The sequence below is a fragment of the Humulus lupulus genome, chromosome 5 (genome assembly GCF_963169125.1).
Source record: "Humulus lupulus chromosome 5, drHumLupu1.1, whole genome shotgun sequence".
Taxonomy (NCBI): Eukaryota; Viridiplantae; Streptophyta; class Magnoliopsida; order Rosales; family Cannabaceae; genus Humulus; species Humulus lupulus.
Window position 1 is genome coordinate 136,696,958 of NC_084797.1, and position 10,508 is coordinate 136,707,465.

A 10,508-nucleotide genomic window follows, 5' to 3' on the forward strand; every position below is an offset into this window, starting at 1 on the left:
AGACGCTGAGGGCAACATTGGGGGTGTTGCAGGATGATTTGGCCAATCAGGAGAATACAGCAGAGACATTGGCACTGCAGCAGAGGGAGATTGAACGTCAGCGTCAGGAGCTAAATGAGCGGCAGGTAGAAAGGGACCGTTAGCAGAGAGATTCCATGGCCGCTCTTGAAGCAACCATTCAGTTGGCCCGAGGGCAAGCTATGCTGGCCTCTCAACTGGATCAGCCACTAAGTACACCACCACAACGGACCCCTAATCCAAGTCCTCCGCTCCAGCCAGCAAGCCCTCAAAGGCCGGAGCGGCCACATGTTGCTCAGGATGATGTCCCGATTCGGGATCCTGAGAACCATCCACCCTCTCAAGCTGGTCGCGGCAATCCCCAGCGCCAGAGGGAGAATAATTCGGGCAGCCTCCCCGCAGCCCTAGACGCCCAGAGGACGATGAGGCAAATCCACCGAGCAGGGGGCAGCGCCCTTCTGCAAACAGAAGGCACAACGAATCAGGCTCTGCGGTTAGGGGCCCCCCACGGCATAATAATGCACAAGAACCCACCGACCAGCGCAGGCTACCCTTTGACGCTCGGGAGATACCAGCCAGAGGAGGAAACAATGTGACCAACCGGTCGCACCATAGTCGATCACAGTTTAGGGATGGCCATGACTACAATGAGGTCGATTCTGGCAGTTGGAATCCTGGTCGAAGGCGTGAGGAAAGAGGTGGAGGTGGAAACCCCCCACCGAGAGAAAATAGGCCTGTGAGCCACAACGCTGGGGGGCAACCCCGACATCATAACGTCTTCGATCGGCTGGGCCCCAGTGAGAAAAGGCGCAGAGACGATGACTTGAGGGACGTACTTAATGACAGACACGAGAGGCATGATGAGTATGCTCCTCCGGCACCAGTCGCCCGTTCGATCCCAGACACGGTTCAGGCTCAAATTGATGCTCTGAACCAAGCGGTACAGCAGATGGTCGGGAGCCGGACATCCCCAATAGAGTACGACTGGAGGAGAAACACTCCATTTGTGCAGAGGATTGCTATGGCAGAGACCCCCAGCAAGTTCAAATTGTCGATACTACCGAACTTTGACGGGTACGGGGACCCAGTATCTCATGTGAACAAGTTTGAGATACAAATGGATATTTAGAAGGTGTCGGACGATGCCCGCTACAGGACCTTCCCTGCCACCCTATCTGACACCGCTCAGGAGTGGTTCTTTAAGCTCCCTCCTACTAGTATAGTATCCTGGGAAATGTTTGTGAATGAATTTTACGGACAATTCTATGTGGGTCGTGTACACCCCGCAGAGGCCAACCAGCTGGTCGAAATACGCCAAAAGGATGGAGAGCCCTTAAAGGAATACGTCCAGTGTTTCATGCGAGCAGCTGCTAGAGCCAAAATAGTGGGCGACGAGGGAAAGATGATGGCCCTAACTGCCGAGGTTAGACGCCATTCTCCTCTCTGGAACAGCCTAAGAAAGAATGGGGATAAGGAGTACCCAGGAGTTCCTGGATTGAGCTGACCTGTACATCAAGCTCGAAGATGCGATCGCCAATGAGGGGAAGTCTCCTACGAAAGACAACGAACCAAAGGAAGATCCCGTCAAGGCCGCCAACAGGTCAGATAAACCCAATGGCAACGGCAAAGGCAATGGCAACGGAAATGGCAGAAAAGGGGGGAAAAGGGCGGGCAATGAGCCGTCAACATCTGAAAATAAATGCCCCAAAGGCAATAGATATGAGCCAAGATTCATCAACTATACGGCCCTTGTCGAAAGTAAGGCAGAGTTCTACCAGGCGACCAATGCCAATTTCCCTTATAAGTGACCTGCACCTATAAGGACAGATATCTCCAAGAGAGATACAACAAAATTCTGTCATTTTCACAACGACTACGAACATGACACCAATAAGTGTAACCAGTTGATAGACGAGATTGAGTTCCTGATTAGACATGGACACCTAAGAAGATACGTATGAGCAACATAAGGATCTCAGCGAGAGGCTCAAGGAGGCAACAAGCTAGCGCCTACGCGCCAACGCTCGCCACCTTTACAGCCAGCTCCTGTGGCAGGTACGTTACTCACCATCTGTGGCGGCCCACATATTGCATGGGATAGTGGGAAAGCAAGGGAGCGATACGCTCGGATCTTACACCACGACCAGGACATCAAGATGATGAGTGTGAAGGATCGAGAACCAAAGAAATCTCAAACAAAGGTGGAGTTGCTAACCTTCTCTGACGAAGATGCTCAGCACGTCTAATTCCCACACTCCGATCCACTGGTCGTTGACGTCCAAATCGCCAACATGATGGTTAAGAGGTTGTTGCTGGACACAGGAAGCTCAATCAACATCTTGTATAAGTCTTCTCTAGAAAGGATGAAGTTGTCCACCAAGGACCTAGAGCCATGCAACCAAACCATATATGGTTTTTCTGGCGAAGGGATTGCCCCGATAGGGTCGATTAGGCTCCCAGTTACAACAAGAATTGCGCCTGCAAACAGGACATTACTCACTACTTTCGTAGTAGTTGATTGTCCTTCAGCATATAATGCTGTAATTGGGAAGCCTATTCTAGTCGACCTACGAGCTGTCACCTCGGTCTGGCACCTTGCAATGAAGTTCCCAACAAAAGCGAAAATAGGATGCATGTTGGGAAACTAGCAAGAAGAGAGGGAGTGCTACAATGCCTCGATATCTAAGGAGAATAAAGGCGGATCTGGGAAACGACCGAAAAGGAGTTGCAAAAGGCCAATGATGTACAAGCCCAATCAGGTGATTGTGTCACCAAATAGGGTGTTGCCCAAAGTGAGGACAGAAATTTGGATCCTGGCTTTAGGGATTTTGATGAGGAGATAGGACCCATCGAGGACCTTAAAGAGGTCCAACTTAATGAAGCAGATTCGACCAGGGTTGTGAAAGTCGGTAAAAACTTATTGACAATAACGAAACTAGAACTGGTGGAATTTTTAAAGAAAAGCCAGAAAGTCTTCGCATGGTCGCATAAAGACATGGTTGGAATAGACCCTGTAGTCATGAGTCATGTCCTAAACGTAGACAAGAGTTTTCCACCAATACAACAGAAAAGGAGGATCCTAGACAAATACAGATCAAAAGCTCTAAAGGAAGAAGTTGAGAAGCTAAAGGAGAGCGGATTAATCAGGGTAGCGTTTTATCCATCATGGGTCTCTAATCCCGTACTGGTTCCCATGCCGAATGGAAAGTGGAGAACGTGCGTGGATTTCACAGACCTTAATAAAGCCTACCCTAAAGATTGTTTCCCACTCCCGAGAATCGACAAGCTGGTCGATGCCACTGCAGGGCACGAGATCCTCTCATTCATGGATGCCTACTCAGGGTACAATCAGATTAGTATGCATCCACCTGACGAGGATCACACTAGCTTTTGGACCGATACAGGTCTTTACTGTTACAAAGTAATGCCCTTTGGTTTGAAAAATGCTGGTGCGACTTACCAGCGACTGGTTAATCACATGTTCAAGGAGCTGATCGGCACAAACATGGAGGTATGTGATGATGACATGCTGGTTAAGTCGGAAAGGGCAGAAGGAGATATAGGGGACTTGCAAGTGTGCTTCAATGTCCTTAATAAATATTAGATGAAGCTGAATCCCCTCAAGTGTTCCTTCGGAGTTGGATCAGGGAAATTCTTGGGATTTATAGTAAACTGTGAGGAATTGAGGCCAATCCCGAGAAGATCAAAGCCCTGGTTGATATGAAATCTTCGACAAAAATCAAGGATGTTCAAAGCTTGACCAGAAGAATTGCTTCTCTCAGTATATTTATTTCCAAATCAATGGACAAATGTGTCCCATTCTTTAATCTACTCAGAGGCAACAAGAAGTTCGAATGGACGGGGGAGTGCGAGCAGGCTTTCAAGCTTTAAAGACTCACATGTCGTAGCCACCGATTCTATCGAAGCCGGTTGATAAAGAAACCTTGTTCATCTACTTGGTGATCATGGAATATGCTGCTAGTGTTGTTCTAGTAAGAGAGGAAGAGGGTGTGCAGAAGGCTGTCTATTATGTAAGCAAAAGGCTAATAGGAGGGAAACTGCGATATCCTCCTATTGAAAAATTAGCATATTGCCTGATCTTAGCATCCAGAAAGTTGCGACCATATTTCCAATCTCACCCAATCACAATTTTGACCGACCAACCTTTACGGCAAGTTCTACAGAAGCCAGAAGCTGTGGGCCGATTATTGAAATGGGAAGTCGAACTTGGGTAGTTTGGTATCTCTTACTTGCCACGAGCACGATAAAAGGACAAGATCTGGCCAATTTCGTCACAGAACTCATTGGGCTTCCAGACAGCGAGCAGCCAGAAGGGCCTGAAGAGCCTGAACCTCAAAGAGAAACTCCCTCGTGGAAGTTGTTCACGAATGACTCTTCTAATGAGCAGCACGCTGGAGCCGGAGTGATTTTGATAACGCCTGAAGGGCATCGATTTCACTGCGTGATTAGATTCGACTTCACGGCGTCTAACAACGAAGCCGAGTATGAAGCGCTGCTCGCAGGATTACGGTTAGCCAGAGGCATGCACATAAAGTCACTTGAAATCTACAGTGACTCTCAGCTAGAGGTTAATCAGATCATTGGAGAATATCAAGCTTGAGGTCTGAAGATGGTCGCTTACTTGAATAAAGCAAAGGATATATTGACACAATTTGATAAGTACACTCTCCAGCAAGTGCGTCGTGACTAGAATTCAAATGTTGATGCTTTGGCCAAACTAGCAAGTGCGAAAGATGCCGACACCCTGAATATAGTACCAGTTGAACAGCTGTATGCACCAAGCATCCAACCAGAAGTGACCTCTTTGGTGATTCAGACGGCGGATACATGGATGGCACCTTACATAGAGTACCCTATAAAGGGTGTGTTGCGAACGGATAGAAACAAAGCCAGGACCCTTCAACGGCAGGCTGCTAGGTACATCCTAGTCGATGGAATCTTGTACCGAAGGGGATACTCAATGCCACTACTCAGTTGTATTTCAAAATAAAAGGCCAAAGAATTGATGAGGGAGATCCACGAAGGCTATTGTGGGGACCATGCTGAGGGGCAAAGTTTATCAAAAAAAATCCTACGGCAAGGATACTTTTGGCCAACAATGAATGAAGACTCGATGGAATTTGTGCGAAGATGCGACAACTGCCTGAGATTCTCCAAAATTCCGCGAGCAGCCCCTAATGAACAAAAATAGATGCAAAGTCTGTGGCCATTCACAGTTTGGGGTATAGACCTAATTGGATCTTTGCTCACAGGGAAAGGTGGCGTCAAGTACGACGTAGTGGTCGTTGATTACTTCACAAAATGGGTCGACGCTGACCCACTTACAACCATAACGACCAGGAAAGTGCTAGATTTCGTGGTCAAGAACTTCGTGTGTCGCTATGGATTGCCAAGAAAAATTGTCTTAGACAATGGTACACAATTTGATAGTGTTCTGTTCACGGATTTTTGCTAGCGGCATGGAATTATCAAAAGCTTTTCTTCAGTTTCCCACCCTCAGGCAAACGGACAAGTCGAGGCATTCAATAAAACGCTAAAGGATACTCTAAAGAAAAGGCTTGAGGAAGCAAAGGGGGCATGGCCAGAGCAATTGCTAGAACGTCCCATCGCACAGCAACAGGCCATACTCCATTTTCCTTGGCTTATGGATATGAGGCTATGTTGAATGTCGAGTTAGATTCACCATCGCATCGGAGAATGACGTACAATCAAGGCTCTAATAGCCAGCAATTGATGGAATCTCTAGAGTTGGTCAATGAAAAGTGCGAGCAAGCCCAACTCCGAGTAGTGGCTTGCCAGCAAAAGGTCGCCTGGTATTTTAATTCTAAAGTACTTGAAAGGAAATTCAATGTAGGAGATCTAGTACTTACAAAGGTTTTCCTCAACACCCACGACCAAGTCGCTGGAGTACTCAAACCTAACTGGGAAGGACCGTACCAAATTGAAGAAGTCCTCCATCCTGGCACTTACAAACTTGCTCGCTTAAATGGAGATCTCATTCTTTGCTATTGGAATGGAGAACACCTACGCAAGTACTATCAATAAAAAATTCTTCTTAAAGAATTGACTTGTATTAATTTTACTTTTTAAAAGTTATGAAAAAGGGTTGGTCATTTTATGTGACTGATCACTCGTACAAACACATTTTATCCATTTACTATGAGAAAAAAAAGGGACTGTGCGCAGCCAGTCAATCTTGCCAACTATTGTATTTATTACAAGTATTTGCTCATTATGTGTGTTATTTTGCTATATTCTCATTTTAAAATTTCTCCTACGAGCAGAAATGTTCGAACAGGTCCTATTCAAGGCAAGTGACCGAGGACCTAAAGCTCCTCAATCACTTGGGGGCATATAAGGTATCTAGTAAGCAAAGCATATCAAAAGGTATGTAAACACACGAGCAAAATAAGTGAAAGCATGCTAGGGTACTTAGAATATTTTTCAAAATTTTGATATTTTGTTAAATCAAACCAAAGTACTATGCTATGTTCAGTCATGTGAATAGGTGTTATAATAAGATGCAAATATTATATAATACCAAAAATGAATCCCTTTACACCACGAGCAGTTACTGCTCAGATGTAAATGTTTGTTAAAAGGAATAAAACAAGTTGCACATGCAGCAATAAAAAAAGAAATTGTCTTTACATCATGACCTGTAGGTCGTGTATCCAAAAACTAAAGAAAGAAAAATAAAAATACTACGAGGCAGGAGGGTCTTGAGGAGTGTCCTGGTCGACAATGGTTCCAACTTCATTTTCCACACTGTCAATCCCCGTTGCTAAGGAGATTTCTGGGGAGGTAGGAATTTTGGGTCATTCTTTTTCCTCCAGGCGAATAGTGCACCAGGAAATTTGAGTTCACCTTAGACACTAAGAAAGATAATTGAAGTTGGCCCCACAATTCTGCTTCCAGAACTCGTAGAAGCAAAGGTGGGTGGCTTCCTTATACTTCTCCAAGTTGCTGGCATTGGTCTCCTCAAGCTCCTTGACGCTCCCCTCCAGTTCCTCGATTTCCTTTCTGCTCGCGATCAGATAAACCTCAAGTTGTTTGGCCTCTTGGCAGTTAAGTCTAGCACACTCCCTAAACTTCTCTTTATCTTCATTGGCTTTTTCCAGGGCAGTCTTAAACTACTGAAGCTCTTCGGCTAGCTTAGAATTTTGCTCCAGCAGTTTGGTGTTCTTGCCGAGCAGTTCTGTGTTTTTCTCGAGCAGTTTAGCGTTCTTCCCCTCGAGCACCTTCATCGCCTCAGTGTACTTGGTGTCGGAGTCTTTGGTCTGGGTGATCAAAGCCCCCGGTGCCAACCAGCAGTTATAGTCAACAATCCCTGTAATCAGGTGAAGAGATAAGATGATGGCAGAAAATGACAAAGTAAAATAACTCAGCTAAAAAACAAAAGCAACTTACACTGGCTATCTCATTTAGCCCTCGGTTTATTATCTGATCAGCCTCCATGGAGTTGGTGCCTACAATGGCCTCTCGGCTGCGTTTGTGCTTTGAGAGTTTGTATATCCTCTCTCTGGTCGAGCCAACTACGGTGCTGGTTACGGCGTCTTCAGGTTGATCGCGAGGTATCTAGTACGTTGTCGCTGGAGGGGTAGAATTTTGGTCGGCTGGAGCAGGGGGAGTAGCAGCTGGAAGATCCTCTGTCTGGTTCCTCTTGGTTGAAGGGGCCTTGCTGCTTTCCCCCCGGTGCCACTTGCTTTCTTTCTTCCTGCTCGATGGAGCAGCAGGAACGGTGTAGCGGTCGAACATATCTCCAGACGACATATCAACAAGTAAGGAAGCATTGTGAGCAATTAGACGACATGTATAGATGGAGTTAAAAATAAAAGCAAGGAAATTATAAGAAAAGTACCCGTGCTATAACTATTGGTCACTACATTACTTACTGAACTACTGCTACATTCACTCACTGCCTAGAAGAAATCTAAATTTAAATTTGGAGTGTACTTAAAGTTTCCATACCCGTCAAATAAATGACAGGGAAAGGGCAAACTATCTAAAAGTGAGAAGACACTACCGTTCTCATCTGAAAACGCTCTGACGGGTGCAGGGGGTTTAGATACTTTCTTTTTTCCCTTTCCTATCGGGGCAGGGGGAGCGCCTGCTCACGGGGTGCTGAAGGGTTTCCTGATTGTCACTCCAGTTGTCATCCTCCTTGAGGGTTGCAACACGTCTGGGTGCTGCTCGGGAACTCCTTCACCAGTGGCACTCCCCGCCGTTGACTCCCTCACATCCTAGTGAGGTGCCAGAAGCCTGACCAGCCTTAAGTTGGCTTCAGTGACCAGCTATTTGACGCTTTTTTCTGCGTCAATGATGCTGGCCAATGACGCTACTCGAATCTCCATTTCTGGAGTAGGAGCTGGTCGTAGCTATGGACCTGAAGAGTGCTAATTTTCTAAGAAGGATGCAGATAAAATAAAAGGAAATAAACAACCAAAGAATAAAGAAGTTACCTCCTTGGGTGAAGGCTAGGTTGTTGGCGGCCAGGTCGGTAGTTAAAATGTACTCTTGGTAGTACTTTCCTACATTGGACTTGTAGGTAGTCTCACTCAGGAAGGTGTGGGTCGATTCCTCGTGACAAAAATGAAAAAACCCCGTGTTATCTTGGTTGGGGTTAGATTTGAGATCGAACAGGTAATTGATCTCATGAGGCGAAGGGACAGGCCATTTTTTATGGCTGTAAAGGGTATAGAGTGCGGAAAGCATTTGATACCCGTTCGGGGTTATTTAGAAAGGAGCGACCCCGAAATAATTGGCCACTCCTGGAAGAAAGGATGGAGAGGCAGGATTGCTCCTGCCTCAAAGTGATATCTCGACCAAGCGCTGAAGGCGCCGCCGGGCAGGTTTGCCCGCCGGTTGGTGGAAGGCAAGAATAAAGTTACCCCAGAAAGTCCATACTTCCTGAGGAAATTATTTATCATCCTAGCAGTGATTTGGCTAGGAGAAGATGGGTATCATTCGATGTCTGGTCGAAGTACACCATGGGGGCGGGCCTGTCTTTGGATTTCAGGATCAGTATTTTCAGCTCGACCGCTGGTCGAAGCGATTTTAGCCCGAGGAGCCGGCTGATTTTTAGAAGGTTTAGATGGTTTCTTTTTCTGGGCGGTGGATTTTACTCTGCCCATATTTTATGGACTGGAAGGAGGTTTGTTGGGTGGAATACGAGAAAAAGGAATCTCGGGGATGAGTAGCGACCACTGTTCTTCGTCCACAAGCAGTTGAGCGAGCAGGTCGTCGTCAATTGGCCTCTCACCTCCCACGAATCTTGCATGGAAATCTGCGAACAGAGAAGGGGAGATGAGAATCTACGGCCAAAAAAAAGGTCATAAGAGTTGGAATAACGGTGCTCGCGTATAAAAGTTAAGCTTTTATACGACCCGCAGCTTCTTAGCAAAAACACTAAATTGCATACGAGCAGTTTGGAAAATGGATCAAAAAGCATAAGTAAAAAGGATTTTAGGAAAATCTTTTTCGACTCTAAAGGGGCGGGAAAAACCCAGTTTTTCTTCAAGCTTAAAAATTAAATTTTTACTTCTATTTTACGCCCTAAATTCACGATCCTAACTACCAAACTAATTCCTAACCCCAGCAAGGTGTTATTTTCCTACAATATCTAGCGCAGATCAACATACCCATTTACCCCAAAACCATTTTGCAAGAACTAACAAAGATATTCAAGAACTAAGAAATCAAAAATAAAGGGAATACAGGCACATCACAGCATAACAGAAAGAAATCGATCAGAAAACTTACTTGTATAAAAGATGGAGTAAATTTTTGAGACACTAAGTCGATATTGGCTGGGCAGGAGCTTAGTGGATCGCCAAGAATTGTCTGAGTTTTGGAAGTTTTGCATCTTTTTCTTCAGAGTTCTTGAAGGCAAGAGGATTGGTAAAAAGTAAAAAGTGAAGAGAGTGGGTTATTTATATTGATCGTGGCGTTTTAAAAGAGTTAATGATTGGATTAACTTTTCAAGGCATGGGGAAATGTAATAGCTGTCAGACAGCTTTTGGGAAACTGAAAAGACATGATTGATTGCCTTTTTCAAGAAGGCATGGACGACTCTGGCAGATTTGGTGGGGTATGCGAAGGGTCAGTCTCCTAAGTTTACTTTATGCTAGTCGCAATAAAATAAACTTGGGGGGCAAATGTATACCCAAAAATGGCTCCTGATGACGTGGCAAGAATTTCTTACACGTGGTTGGCATGTGGAAGTTTTGAAGTGAAGAGACGTTGTTTGCCTATCTACCAGATGATTATTGCTTCATCAGATCCTGCGTTTAGATGCGACCAAGCTAGTCGCATGCTTCTATTTACTTCCTTTAAGATGCACAATCTTGTAATAACTACATGTATTATATTTCCTTTTTATTTCCTTGATACCGGATATTAAGGATAATTAAGGCCCATCGGCCCATGTAACCTCCTTGAGCCTATAAATAAGAATGAGAAAGCTCAAG